Genomic DNA, 16,011 nt, shown 5'->3' on the forward strand with positions numbered 1-16,011 from the left:
TGTGTAAAAAGGAAGCGAGGAGGAAAGGGGGGGGGGGAGGTGAGAAGCAGGAGAGAAGGGAAAATATAGGAAAATGGAGACGGGAAGAATGAGGAAGAAAAAAAAGGAGGGAGAAGTGAGGAGAAAAAAAAAACAAGGGAAAGATGGAAGAGGGGGTAAAAGCGGAGAAGGGGAAAGGGGAGATGGAGGGGAGGAGGAGGGAAGAGGGGAAGGAATGGGAGAAGGGGGAGAGCCATAACAATGCCGTCACGGTTCGTAAAGGAGGTGAAAAGGGGAGACAGGAACGATAACGGGAGGAATAAGGGAAAGGAAGCATAAGGGGAAGATGTGATGGGAGGGGAGAGGAGGGGAGAGGAGGGGAGGGGAGGGGAGGGGAGGGGAGGGGAAGGAGGGTGGAGGAAAATGAGGACGCGGCGGTGGAGGGAGAGGAGGATGAGAATGAGGAGGGGGAGGGGGAGGGAGAGGAGGATGAGAATGAGGAGGGGGAGGGGGAGGGAGAGGAGGATGAGAATGAGGAGGGGGAGGGGGAGGGAGAGGAGGATGAGAATGAGGAGGGGGAGGGAGAGGAGGATGAGAATGAGGAGCGGGAGGGGGAGGGAGAGGAGGATGAGAATGAGGAGGGGGAGGGGGAGGGAGAGGAGGATGAGAATGAGGAGCGGGAGGGGGAGGGAGAGGAGGATGAGAATGAGGAGGGGGAGGGGGAGGGAGAGGAGGATGAGAATGAGGAGGGGGAGGGGGAGGGAGAGGAGGATGAAAATGAGGAGGGGGAGGGGGAGGGAGAGGAGGATGAGAATGAGGAGAGGTAGGATGAGGAGAAGGAAAAGGAGTGGGTGGTAAAGATAGGGGGAAATGAACGAGGTAGTGTAATATATGAAACATGAAAGAGTAGGAAAAATAAAAAGGGAGCGCACACACAGGCAACAATTTTTAGTTCACAAATGATCGATCTTTTTCTATTTTTACAATTCTAATTTCATTTATCACTCTCCCTTTTCCTTTCCCCTGCCTCTCTGTCTCTGTCTCTCTCTCATCTCCTTCCTTCTCCTTCTCTCCCTCTCTCACCTTCTCACCCTCTCACCATCTCTCCCTCCCTCCCTCTTTTTCCCTCACCTTTTCTCCTCCTCTCCCTCACTCGTCTTCTTCTCCCTTTCCTTCTCCATTTTCTCCCTCCTTCGTCTCCTTCTCCTTTTTCTCTCCCTCTCTCTCCTTCTCTCCCTCTCTCTCCTTCTCGGCCTAACTCTCCTTCTCGGCCTAACTAACTCTCCTTCTCGGCCTAACTAACTCTCCTTCTCGGCCTAACTAACTCTCCTTCTCGGCCTAACTAAACTCTCCTTCTCGGCCTAACTAACTCTCCTTCTCGGCCTAACTAACTCTCCTTCTCGGCCTAACTAACTCTCTTCTCTGCCTAACTAACTCTCTTTCTCTGCCTAACTAACTCTCTTTCTCTGCCTAACTAACTCTTTTCTCTGCCTAACTAACTCTCTTTCTCTGCCTAACTAACTCTCTTTCTCTGCCTAACTAACTCTCTTTCTCTGCCTAACTAACTCTCTTTCTCTGCCTAACTAACTCTCTTTCTCTGCCTAACTCTCTTTCTCTGCCTAACTCTCTTTCTCTGCCTAACTCTCTTTCTCTGCCTAACTCCCTCTCTCTCCTTCTCCCTCACTCGTCTTCAACCGCAAACCGCCTTGCCCACACACGTAGGCCTAAATTGCCAGTCCCACCGTATGTGAACCTTCGCGTGTCCTCTTGTGTTCATTTTTAAACCATTAATTGTTTGCCTTTTTCCTCTTGTTTGTCGGCTTGAACTGTTTTCATTCTAGTTCTTTCCCCTATTTTCAGCTTTTTAACCCTCCCTCCCTCACTCACTCACTCACTCACTCACTCACTCACTCACTCACTCACTCACCCACTCTCTCTCTCTCTCACTCTCTCACTCACTCTCTCACTCTCACTCACTCTCTCACTCACTCTCTCACTCTCTCTCACTCACTCACTCACTCACTCACTCTCTCTCTCACCCTCTCACTCACTCACTCACTCTCCCACTCACTCACTCTCTCTCTCACCCTCTCACTCACTCACTCACTCACTCACTCACTCACTCTCTCTCTCACTCACTCACTCACTCTCTCTCTCACTCACTCACTCACTCACTCACTCACTCACTCACTCACTCACCATCTGTCGAAATGTTTACGAGGTCGAGAGAGGGACTAATAGAGACTCTTGTTCTGTTATTTCTCTTCTTTCTCTTGTCCCTTTTCCTGTTTTTTCTTTCTTGAATTTTATCTTTTGTGTTTATTCAGGGAAACAAAAAAATAAACAAACAAAAAAAACAACAACTACGCGGTGCGAGAAACAAGGTCATGGGAACAGAAAATTGCCAACAGCAGAGACAAAAGCACCAGATCAAAGGCCTGTGTAATTTTGTCGGTTATAATGGCTGTAAATCCGTTATTGCACAGTTATCTTGTTCTACTGTGATCGTAATCGAAATCGTAATCATCTTCATCATGGTCATTGTCATCATCATAACCTTCATCATCGTCATTGTCATCATCATAACCACCATCATTAATACCACTGTCATCATCTCTTACCATCATCACATAATCTACACGATTAAATACCATCATCATACATCATCATCATCATCATCATCATCATCATCATCATCATCATCATCATCATCATCATCATCATCATCATCATCATCATCATCATCATCATCATCATCATCATCATCATCATCATCATCATCATCATCATCATCATCTCATATCGTGAGATGGTGATGATGACATCGTAAACCTTAAGAGAAAGTACCCTAAATATCTCCCACGTTGACTTGCTCACTTAAAGGTCCCCCTCTTCCCCATGTTGCATCGCTGCAAGCAAACACGCCAACGCCTCACCTGCCTTCGCTAGTCCCGTTCCTATTTTATATTTATATTTCTCTGTTTCTCAGTCTCTGTCTGTCTCAAATAAAATCTCTCTCTCTCTCTCTCTCTCTCTCTCTCTCTCTCTCTCTCTCTCTCTCTCTCTCTCTCTCCCTTCCTTTTTTCTCTTTCTGTGTAGAGTGGCTGCAAAAACTCCGAGAGCGGCCGTGTCAGAGATAAGAAATACGCCTCGCTTGGTGCTGGGAATTAGGTGACGGGAGATAACGTTATCTGCTTATCAGTCAGCTCATGTTCACGTGGACTGTTTGCCTGTCTGCGGGAGGCCGTTTGACTGGAGATGGGGTGGGGGAGGGGGAAGAGGTGGGGGAGGGGGGAGGGGGAGGGGGAAGAGGGGGGGGGGGGGGCGAAGAGAGGAAGCCGGGCAGGGGGAGAGGATGAAGAGAGGAGGGCGGAGGAGGATGGGGATAGGAGAGCAGGGAGGGGAGAGGAGGGAAGGAGGGCGGGGAGGAGGATAAGGGGAGAAGGACGGGGTTGTGAAGAATGAGCCGAAAGAGTGGATTAGCCATAAAACTGGAGAAAGGGTAAAGAGCACACACGAGAGGAAAAGAGAAGGAGCAGAAAGAGAAAGGAAGGAGAACGAGTAGAGGAGAAAGAAAGAAGGGGAAGGAGAGGGAGTTGGAGGAAGGAAACGAGAGAGGGGAGAGAGGGAAAGGCAGACCATGATTACGTTTGCAGTGGCAATCTTCCAAGTTGATGAACGCGGCGACCAGAAAGGCCTAAGCTCGACGTAACTGATACATCTCCTCTCAGTTTTATTAACTTAAGAAACTTATTATCTCTGACTGTTATAAGTTATGATTTTTTTTTTACGAGACGAAAATATATCGATCCAGGTAGAAATTGCGTGGTGTGAGGTGGGAAACTCTACGGGTAACCGACGCCACGTTTCACATTTCGCGGTTTTCAGTGTCTATGAAGGTAGCATGGGTTGTAAATAGACTGAATCTTACTTTAACTTGAATCGACAATCAAGATATGACTAAGATGCAAAAGAAAACCAAGAAATTCGCCTAATCTTAGCCACGAAATAAGCTCCCATACCATCAATGTACTTGATCAAATAAAAGAGAGAGTTACACTTTTTTTTTCTTACAACATTGAATGGAAAACCCCGCGATACTCAAAGACCTACGTGAGTGAAATTACCACTAGATCAAAATAAAATCTTCATACGTGGTAAGTCCATGGCTGGGATCAGTAACTCACTAAGATCAGAGGCATCCCTGTCGTTACCCTCTCTCCGACACGCCATTTTCTTACAAACTGAGCGCTTTATCCTTACAAGTGGGCATTTCAACACATTATCGGATACTCTTCCATCTGGGTATCCAATTGCATGACTGTGGATACCCTTTTATGTGAGCATTCCAATGCATGACTGGGGAAACCCTTGTATATAGGGGCCTTTAAACAAACATGGCGCCATCCGAGTAATCTCATGCATATCACATCAATTTTAAATAAATACATTTATGTATATGGCATATAGAAGCATTCGTGAATATTAAAACTTCTGTTTATATCAAATTATTCCATTCAATTTATCAATAAAAATAGAACTTCCATAGCACAATTTGAAGGCAATGGTCGCAACCGTTTTCGTCTGAGAGTCGCTATGCCTTACCGAAAAAGTGCAAGTGTGACAGGGCCTTAAATGGGCACTATGTCTGCCGTCCTGGTAGTGTGACAGGAGCATACGGAAACGAGAGAAAAAAAGAAAAGAAAAATGAAATGACGAAAAAAGGCCTAGTGTGACGAGGCCTTTACCCCAAGACCTCAACAGACTTCACAAACTCCACTAAGCCTGAAGGAAACTCGACCTAACATTACAAATACTTCAAAATTCCGGAAGCAAAGATCACAAATTTTTATAGGCCTATACGGTACTCCAGCATAGGCCTAGCTCTCAGGAGACTCGCACCAGGTCAAGCTGCTGGAAAAAGGCTCGGATGCCGATTTTACTTGCGGCATAGCGAGAGGAACGGCGCAGAGCAAATGCAAATCAATTAAGTGTGTAATGGGATCTCTCTCTATATATAAAAACAACGAAAAAAATAAAGTGCGTATTGGGATCTACAAAAAAATAAGAAGTGTAATTCAGGAAAGTGTGTAACGGACTCTATACAATAATACGAAGTGTAATTCAGAAAAGTGTGAAACGGGATCAAGAAAAAACGAGAGAAAAAAAATTAAATGCAATTGAGCACAGCCTTTCAAAACAAATGATAGGAGACTCAAGAAACCACTTTAATTTTGAATCTTGAACTTTACAGTTATAAGCAAAGGTAATTATTCACAATTGCTGTTGCTCTCTAATTTAATATTACCTTTCTGGACAAAGGTTAAATAACCCGAGCCAAGAGAAAATAGCACGTTGCATGAGGGTGCATGGCAGAGGGTGAGAAGCACGTACAGAAGTGCATGGCAAAGGTGGGAAGGAGTGCTCAATATTCCAAGAAGCTTTGTTCGTTCTTGAAGGAACTAATAAAAACGTATGTTTTTTTGTGCAAAGGGCTCAACTCTCGCACTCCAGAACTGCAAATTGCAATAAAAAGCGGCCCTTAAAGAGAACTGACAAAATACGGCATCCGGGGTCGAGCCATGCACCGAAATCCACACGCCTCATTTCGCTCAACATGACAGCTTAGTCCTACATATTGCTCAATACCAACTACCAACTAAAACCTTTTTATTCTTGTTTACTTCTAAAGCGACAAACATCGAGGTCGGAGTATGCTGAAACCTATGCGATTTACCAAACATAATGTACCAGATACCATGAAAAGACTTCCAAGGAACGACTCTCCTGACCTTCCCTGCATCCAAGTCTGGAACAGGTGAACACAAACTCAGTGTACAAAAATGGAACGAAAAAAAAAGAAAAAACAGCAAAAACACACGATTATAGCAACATTCTGACGTTTCGAGCCATAGCAGACTCCTCATCAGACCCTCCCCAATTCTATCACGCCTTCCTTCAACATTTCTTCCTGCAACAGCTGCCCTCCCATGCTCTCTCAATCCTTATCAATGGACAGATTAAATCGACATTTATATCTTCTTACATCAACGACCCGGACGCGCGAGTCAACGACCTTCAACTCCTTAAAAGGCCTAAAAGATTTGACAACGACCCTAACACGTAGCAGAGATCGTAGTAATGTGTGTTAGCCTCGTTACTGAGGGATGAGTTAGACTGATGCGTGCTAGACTTATCACTGACTAAGACTGAATATAATACTAAGACCATGTGCTTAAACACGGTATGTGAAATTACGCAAATGAGTTCTCGGTGCAACTCACATGTGGATACCCATTTTTTACGGTATGCTGAAAGTTTCGTGCGCCACATGTTTATTTCACAAGGGTGTTGGTAGGCCTGACGATTAGGAACAGTCAATGCTAGCAGATCTCAACCACTAAATTGCGTCATATACTGCTTAAAATACATATTTCATTCTTTATTCCATCCTAACTATTCATTTTGACTACCTCAACCAGCCAAGTTACCATATGCATGCGAACTCCAAGCGAGTTGACATGGACCACAAGAATTTAGATTTTAGATTTACTGCTACATTCCCAATATTTCTTGAAGAATTTCCTATAACTTTCTATAACTCAAAATCTTCAACACGTGCTCATCTTATTAAATGGTATTCCCTTTGTAACACAAAATACACGTCTTTGTAACCCATGTCCTTAAATGGCCCGAGAGAAATAATAATAACAAAAAAATACACATACTCTACGTAAAACAACAGAATCTCCTAAAGTATGTGTTCTTCAGCAAATCACGGCAGTATATTTTGTATCAAATGAGAAGATTTACTCTACATTTTCCACACTAGTATTTGAAACTAATGTGGAGAGAGATCATTAGTTGCACAGAGGCCGATTCCCATTCTATATATTCATAGACTATTCACCAAGTCCACAAAATGTCTAAGCATACAACCCTGAGCATCAACCCCATTACTGAAATGAGACTGCAGTCATATGACTTAAGGTCGGGCTGTTACTTACTCTCCCTGTCTTTTAATGAAGGTCGCAAGTCACAGATTCTCGTAGGACCAGATGTCGCTCTCTGAAGTGTGCAAAAGAAATGCGAGAATTCTCTTCACTGCCAGCCAAACACTGTGAACACCGAATGCCAAACACAACCAGGAAAGAAAATCAAATTAACCACAATCAACCTAAAACGTCAACAATGAATATTGGATATATTTGTTACAACTGTATTTTTTTCTGCCACAGTACTCTTTGGACATTTAACAATCGTTACCCTGAAAAGAAAAAAATGGAAGGTAAAAAAAAAGAGAAAAGAAAAGAAAAATCAAAGAAAATAAAGCAAGAAAAACAAGAAAATAATCATGAGGCCAAAGACAAAGGGGAAAAAACATGATAAAGAAGACACGATAATCAAAATAACAACATCAAAACCAAAGACAAGGAAGGGACAAGACAATCACGAAAGCAAACAAAATAAAACTAAACGAAACGAAAAAAAACGAATAAACAATAAAACCCCCAGAAAACCCAATTAAAACAAAACCCGACGAGAATCCCCACGCCCCATCCCTCCCGCCGTGGGAAATTAAATAGCCAAGCGACGGCTGTTCCTTCCAGCGCCCGCAACGCCATCTCGAACGCCGTGTCCACGTCTTCTCAGACGCAGTAACGCAACGCGGTGAAACCTCATGGGCGTTGCAATGTTGCTAAGGTGCGGGCCTATTCCTTATCTAGAGGTGCGATGAATGGTGTATTGTTTTGGAAAAAAAATCACACATATGAAGGAGTTAAAATCCATATCATTATAATCATACCCCTTGGCACGTAAGCTGTACCATTTTAAGGCGTGGCACCTGAACCTTAACAATGACATTTACATATATCAAGGAACAAATACATCGTCATGCCCCCCCCAAATAAAAAATAAATAAATAAAATAAAAAATATATAAATAACTAACTAATAAACACAAATAAACAAATAAACAAGGATTGCTTTCCTTCCCAAACATTTCAGCACTTACGTTCAAACTAAACAATACTTACGAAAGAAGGATTAGCTCTGCATTCAATTCAAATTCCATATTCCATGTTCTTGTCTTCCACCTAATCCTCTTCCTACTCCCCCCCCCCCCCTTTCTCCCAGCCCTTCCCATCCATATACCTTCTCTATTCTCCTTCCTCCTCCTTCTGTTTCCTCCTCCTCCTCCTTCCGCCAATCCCTTCGCCTTCCACCTCCTCCTTTCATCCCCCCTAAAAAAATCAATATCTCGCAAGACAGAAAGAAAGAAAGAAAGAAAGAAAGAAAGAAAGAAGGAAAGAAAGAAAGGAAAGAAAGACAGAAAGAAAGAAAGACAGAAAAGGAAAAAAGGAAGGAAACAAAAGACGAAATAAACGAGGGGATAAGGGAGAAGAAGAAAGGCAAGGAAAAGAAGCGAAACGTTTAAATAAAAAAAATACAAGGTAAAAGAGGAAAGGAAAGGAAAGGAAATGAAAGGAAAGGAGACAACCGACAACCGATAAGGCAACAAGAAAGTGCATAACAAAGAATGACAAGAAACGAAGATGTGACAAACGAAAAGAGAGTAAAGAAAAGTGAAGAGAGAAGACGACAAACATTAACGGACAAGCAGACGAAAGGGCGACAAAAAGAAGAAAAAGAAGAAGGTGAAGAAGGAAAAGAATAAGAATGACAAAAAGAAGAAAAAGAAGGAGAAGGGAAAGAAGAAGGAAAAGAAGGAGGAGGATAATAATAATAAGAAGAAGAAGACGAAGAAGAATAAGAATAAGAATAAGAATAAGAATAAGAATAAGAATAAGAATAACAACAACAACAACAACAACAACAACAACGAGATGGAAATGAAAGAAGGAGAATAATGAAATAAGAATCAGAATAAGAATAAGGAGAGGCGAGCAGGAGAGAAAGGCAAAAGAAAGGCGAGATCGAAGAAGAGGGAGGCAAGGAGGCGTGTATAACTGCAGGTCGCGAACATCCCCGGCTTCACTCTGCGGACCATTTAGCATTTCTTTTATTCATGACCCCCCTCCCCAGCGCCCCCCCTCCCCCCCCGCGAGTGTTGCTACCGGCGCCCCTGGCCACACACCCCCTGGCCACGCCCCCCCCAGGCCACGCCCTCCTGGCCACGCCCCCCAGGCCACGCCCTAGACCAGGCCCCTGTTCAAAGAAAACGAAGGGGATGGGGGGGGGGGAGGGGGGAGGTGTCAATATCAAAAGGTGGAGTGGGATTTAAACAAAGGGGGGAGGGGGAGGGGGGGAGGAAATCAAAGTAAATAGAGAAGGAAAAACTAAGGAAGGATAGATGTAAATCACAAGAGAGGAAGATGAAAGTAAAAGGGAAGGAGAAAAAAAAAAAAAAAAAAAAAAAAAAAGTAAGGGGGGGGGGTTAAAGAAAAAGTAGAGGAGACAAAATCGGAGAAGAAAATGGAGGTTCAAAGAAAGGGAGATGAAAAAGAGTAAGAAGGGGGGAGGGGAATCAGAAGAAGGGTGAAAGGAGGGGAGTGAAAGAAGGGGTGAAAGAATGGAGATAAATGGAAAAATGAGGGGGATCAAGATGAAAAAAAAGAAATGTGAAAGAAGAGGAAATGACAAGTAAGTGGGGGGAGAGAGAAATGAAAGGGAAAAAGGAGGGGGGAAGCAAAGGAGGAGAATGAAAGGAAAGAGAAGAGGGAGTGAAGGGAAGGAGTGTCAAAACGAAATGAAAGGGGAGGGAAGTGAAATAAAGTGAAAAGGGGGGTGGGGGAACGAAACCGAAAGGGAGGAGGGAGGATCAAAGAGAAAGAAAGGACAAAAATGAAAGGAAGAAAGGAGAAGTGGAAATGATAGGAATGAGAAGACAAAATGAAAACAGGACAGAAAAAAAATAAAAAATATAAATCAAAAGGAGGCAAATGAAAGGGAGGGAGAGGGAGGAAAATGAAAGGGAGGGAGAGGGAGGCAAATGAGACGAAAAGGGGAGGGGGTGACGCACGGAAAGGAAAAAAGCGATAAAAGAAGAAATCAAAAGGACGGAGTGGATAAGTGAAAGGAAGAGGGAGTGGAAGGGAGGAGACTCAGAAGATGGATGGAAGGAAGGGAGGAGAGAAGGAAGATAGGAGAGAAGGAAGGGAGGAGAGAATGAATGCATGAATGAATAAATGAATGAAGGAAGGACAGAAGGAAGGAGAGAAGGAAGGAAAGAAGGAAGGAAGAAAGAAAGGAAGGAAGGAAGGAGAGAAGAAAGGAAGGAGAGAAGGAAGGAAGGAGAGGAGGAAGGAGAGAAGGAAAGAAAAACGGAAAGTGATTTGGATTAAGGAAAGAAATGGGAAAGAGAATTAAAAAAATACAAATACAAGAGGGAGCAGAGTGTGCATGGCAGAGGGTGGAAAAGAGTGCATGGGAGAAGAAGGGAGAGAATGCATGTGTAAGAAGGGACGGAGTGCATGACGGATGATGGGGAGAATGCATGGAGAAGTACTGGTGCAAGATCATGTTGCAGAGGGTGGGGAGAGGGGGAGTGCATGGGGAAGAACTGACAAGAATTCCTGTTGAAAAGAGCGTGCATGATTGTGAGTGCGTGCATGGTAAACGGTAGAAGAGAGTAGACGAAAGTGAGGAGGAGAGATTACATGCCGAGGAGAGGGAAGAGGTGCATGATAAAAGGACGGAGGAAGTGCACAGTAGCAGATAGGAGAAAGTGCATGACGCAGGGAGGGAGGACGTGCATGGCCCAACAAGAGACTGTCCTGTATAATTCACTGGCGACTGCATGACTCACCCGGCCGCCCCGACGCACGGTTTCGATCTTGCAAAGCACTCCATCGTCCACCTCCCCCCCCCCCTTTGCTTCTGCTTCTGCCTTTTCTTCTTCTTCCTCCTCCTCCTCTTATTATTATTCCCTCACTTTCTCTTTCTTTCTCTCTCTCACCCACTCTCTCTCTCTCTCTCTCTCTCTCTCTCTCTCTCTCACTCTTCTCTCTCTCTCACTCTTTCTCTCTCTCTCACTCTTTCTCTCTCTCACTCTTTCTCTCTCTCACTCTTTCTCTCTCTCTCACTCTTTCTCTCTCTCTCAATCTCTTCTTTCTCTCTCCCTCCTTCCTCTCACTCTTTCTCTCCTCTCACTCTTCTCTCCTCTCACTCTTTCTCTCTCTTTCTCTCTCTCTCACTCTTTCTCTCTCTCTCACTCTTTCTCTCTCTCCTTCACTCTTTCTCTCCTCTCATTCTCACTCCTTTTCTCTCTCTCTCACTCTTTCTCTCTCTCTCACTCTTTCTCTCTCTCCTCACTCTTTCTCTCTCCTCTCACTCTTTCTCTCTCTCTCTCACTCTTTCTCTCTCTCTCCTCACTCACTCTTTCTCTCTCTCTCTCACTCACTCTTTCTCTCTCTCTCTCACTCACTCTTTCTCTCTCTCTCTCACTCACTCTTTTCTCTCTCTCTCCCCTCCTCTTTCTCTCTCTCCCCACTCACTCTCTCTCTCTCTCCCACTCACTCTTTCTCTCTCTCTCCCACTCACTCTCTCTCTCTCTCTCTCACTCACTTTTTCTCCCTCTCTCCTACACTCACACTCACTCTCACTCTCACTCCCACCCAATCTCTCTCACTCACTCCCTCAACACGCCCTTCATCTTGCACTAACCTTTTGGCAGTGGGCGGCGCCAGCCTCCCATGTATGCATTTCTCATCCATCTAGGAATGCGATCGATTTCACTTGGCCTATTCACTCACTCGCTCATGCACTCACTGACTCTCCAATGCACTCACTCACTCGCTCATGCACTCACTGACTCTCCAATGCACTCACTCACTCGCTCATGCACTCACTGACTCTCCAATGCACTCACTCACTCGCTCATGCACTCACTGACTCTCCAATGCACTCACTCACTCGCTCATGCACTCGCCCGCACTATCTAAAACACACTTACTCTCGCTAACGAAAACACTCACTCACATTGGTACTTTTTCTCTTTCTCTTTCTCTCTCTCTCTCTCTCTCTCTCTCTCTCTCTCTCTCTCTCTCTCTCTCTCTCTCTCTCTCTCTCTCTCTCTCTCTCTCTCTCTCAACCATAACCTAAATAAGCCAATTTATGAATTATGAATTAGTAACACTACTAATCAATATATATTTTTTTAATTAATATAATCTACTAAACAAAAATTTAATTTATAAAAAAATATGAAATATTATCGAACACAAATACTAATCACTAAAGATAAAATTCATATATCGAAAAATAATCAGATTCTTAACCGATAAAAAGAAAATTCTTCTAAAAAAACAGCTACGTATCCCATTCATCTATTCCCTCATTCAAGCACGCACGCACGCACGCACGCACACGCGCACACACGCACACATGCTCTCTCCTCTTACACACTTGCTCACTCGCCCATCCGCCCACTCACTCACCCACCCACCCACCAACTTACCCACTCATCTATTCACCCACTCACTCAACCAACCAACCACTCACTCACCCATCCACCCACTCACTCACGCACTCTCTCTCTCTCTCACGCACTCTCTCTCTCTCTCACGCACTCTCTCTCTCTCTCACGCACTCTCTCTCTCTCTCACGCACTCTCTCACTCACGCACTCTCTCACTCACGCACTCTCTCACTCACGCACTCTCTCTCACTCACGCACTCTCTCACTCACGCACTCTCTCACTCACGCACTCTCTCACTCACGCACTCTCTCACTCACTCACGCTCACTCTCTCACTCACGCACTCTCTCACTCACGCACTCTCTCACTCACGCACTCTCTCACTCACGCACTCTCTCTCCTCTCTCACTCGCACAACTCTCTCTCACGCACTCTCTCTCTCACGTCACTCCCCTCACGCACTCTCTCTCTCTCACTCACGCACTCTCTCTCTCTCTCACTCACGCACTCTCTCTCTCACTCACGCACTCTCTCTCACTCACGCACTCTCTCTCTCTCCTCTCTCTCACTCACTACACACTCTCTCTCTCTCTCACTCACGCACTCTCTCTCTCTCACTCACGCACTCTCTCTCTCTCACTCACGCACTCTCTCTCTCTCTCACTCACTCACTCTCTCTCACTCACGCACTCTCTCTCTCACTCACGCACTCTCTCTCTCTCACTCACGCACCCAATCACCCACTTACACACTATTTATATATCTATAAATACACCTCTTCGGAGAGAAGAAAAATATGCGCAAGGAGGTAAGAGGAGGGGGAGGAGGAGGGGGGAGGGGAAGAGGAGGGAGGGGAGAGGGGAGGGGGGATAAGGAAAGTAAACTTAACGAAGACGGTAATAAAATGTGCGACAAGAAAGAGGTGGGGGGAAGGAGAAGGAGGAACAGGGAGAGAAATAAAAAGGAAAAGAGGAAACCCGTTTCTTCATTCCATTCCCCTTCCCGGACGTGACGCTTGCATGCTTGCTGTCCCCCCCCCATCCCCTCTTTCTCGGTCTCCCCTTCCTCCCCCCCCCCCGTTCATTCCATTCCACTCCCACCACATCCCCTCCGTTCTATCCCTGTCCCCTTTCCTCCCCTCTCTGTCGTCTTCACCCCTTCTCCTCCCCTCCCCACCCTCTCCATTCCCTCTCCTCCCCTACTATTTCCTCCTTTACTCCCTCCCCTCCCCTCCTCCAGCCCCCCCCCACCTTCGCTATCCCCTCACCCTCAAAGCTCACCCCTCTCCAAAGAGCCTGCCCCTCCCCTCCCCGCCCACCGCTCCCAGCTCTCTCTATCCCCTTCCCTCCCCTCAGCTCCCCTCCCTCCCTCCTCCCTCCCCCCTTCCCCACTCTCTCCCTCCTCCCTCCCCCCTTCCCCACTCTCTCCCTCCTCCCTCCCCCCTTCCCCACTCGCTCTCCTCCCTTCCCTCCTTCCCCGCTCTCCCTCCCCCCCTCTTCTCCCTACCCTACCCTCCCCATCACTCGCCCTCCCCCTCTCTCCCTCTCTCCTTCTTCTTTTCTCTTCTCTTCTCTTCCCCTCTCTCCCTCCTCCCTCCCACTCCCCCCCCGCCTCCCCCCCCCTGTTCTCGCTCGCTTGCCTTGTTTTCCGTTTATCGCGTCGCTTACCTTGCCTCTTCCTTCCTTCCTTTGCCTGTTCGCCCCGTCCTTTGTTCGCTCCTTCGTCGACTCGCGAGATTATTATCGAACGTCTTTTGTTATCCCTTCAGTTTTTGCGCCTCCGCTTCGCACGCCCGTTCTCTCCTTATGTTGCACTTCCCCTCTTCGTTCTCTCTTTCTTTCTATTTCTTTTCAATTATCATTTTTCTTTCTTTCTTTTTTCTTTTTATTTCTTTTCAATTATAATTTTTCCTTCTTTCTTTTTTCTTACACTTTCTTCTTCCCACTCTCTCTCTCTCTCTCTCTCTCTATTTACCACATTCTTCCTTTCCTTCTCTTCTTCCTCTTCGCTCTTTCACTGTTCTCTCTTCTTTCCTTGATTTTTTTTTCAATTTCCCGATCCCCTTTATCCTATCTTTTCCTCTCCTTTCCATCCCATCTCTTCCTTACTGCCTTCTTCTCGCCTCCCTTTCTCCCTTTCTGCCCTCTTCCTTCCTTCCTTCCTTTTACCTTCCTCTCCTCCTTTATCTATCCTACCTGCCCTTTCTTTTCTTCTTCTTTCCTGTTGCTCTGTTTACTCTTCTTTCCTACTTCCCTTATTTCATTTTCTCTGTTTCTTTCCCTCCTCATTCCCTCCCTCTTCATCAAATTCATATTCTTTTAAATTATTTCTCTTCCTCCATTCTCCTGATGTCCTTCTCATCTTTCCTTCTTCACACTCTCTGCCTTTCTTTCCCCCATTTCTCCACACTTCCCTCTTCCCTCTTTCCCTAATTCCCTTTCCCTTCCCATCCTTCTCTGCCTCCTCTTTCTCCGCAAACTATCGGGTTTTTCCTTCTCCATTCTTCGTTCCTCTTCTTGACTTCTCTCTCCCATTCTCTTACCTCCCCCTCCCCCCTCCTTTATCTTTCTTATCATCATCCCTATCATTGACGTCATCTTGCTCATCGACCGTTTTCTCCATCTTCTTCAATTTCTTTTCTCCTTCTACCATCACCCCCCTCCTCCTCCTCCTCCTCCTCCTCCTCCTCCTCCTCCTCCTCCTCCTCCTCCTCCTCCTCCTCCTCCTCCTCCTCCTCCTCCTCCTCCTTCCTCCATTTCTTCTTCCCCTTCATCATCCTCCTCTTCTTCATTCCTCTACTTCCTCTTCCTCATCATCTTGCTTCTCTTCTCCATCCTCATCCGCTTTCTCTTCCTTATCCTCTCCCTTCCCTCATCCCACCCCTTTCCCCCTCTCACATCCGTCTCTTCTTCCCACTCCTCTCCCTCCCCACTTCATCCTTCCCTACCTCCCTTCCTCCTTCTCTACCTCCCTTCCTCCTTCCCCCACCTCCCTCTCCATCCCCACCTCCCTAACCCACCCTCCTTCCCCTCCTCCCTCCCCTTTCCCCCAACCCCTCCCCCCTCCTCCTATCCTCCCTCCTCTTTCCCCCAACCCCTCCCCCCTCCTCCTATCCTCCCTCCCCTTTCCCCCAACCCCTCCCCCCTCCTCCTATCCTCCCTCCCCTTCCCCCAACCCCTCCCCCCTCCTAATATCCTCCTCCCCCCTCCCCCTCCCCTTCCTCCCCCCCCACATCCGCCTCAGCCCTATCCCCCTCCCCCTCCCCTTCCTCCCCCCCACATCCGCCTCAGCCCTATCCCCCTCCCCCTCCCCTTCCTCCCCCCAACATCCGCCTCAGCCTCTCTTGGTCTTTCACTTGTTCAAGACGGAGCACGAGAGAGGTTTTAATCAGCGTGCGGTCGGGATGCTCACGTCTGCAAGAGTCTGCCTCCCGCGTGCTTGCCTGTTCCTCTTGCCGCTCGTCTTCCTCCTCCTCCTTCCCCTTCCCATTCTTCTCTTTCTCCTTTCTCTTTCTTTCTTTCCCAATTTTCCCTATTTCTCTTCCTCTCTCATTTTCCCCTATTTCTCTTCCTCTCTCATTTTTCCCTATTTCTCTTCCTCTCTCATTTTCCCTATTTCTCTTCCTCTCTCATTTTCCCTATTTCTCTTCCTC

Source organism: Penaeus monodon, chromosome 38 (genome assembly GCF_015228065.2).
Source record: "Penaeus monodon isolate SGIC_2016 chromosome 38, NSTDA_Pmon_1, whole genome shotgun sequence".
NCBI lineage: Eukaryota > Metazoa > Arthropoda > Malacostraca > Decapoda > Penaeidae > Penaeus > Penaeus monodon.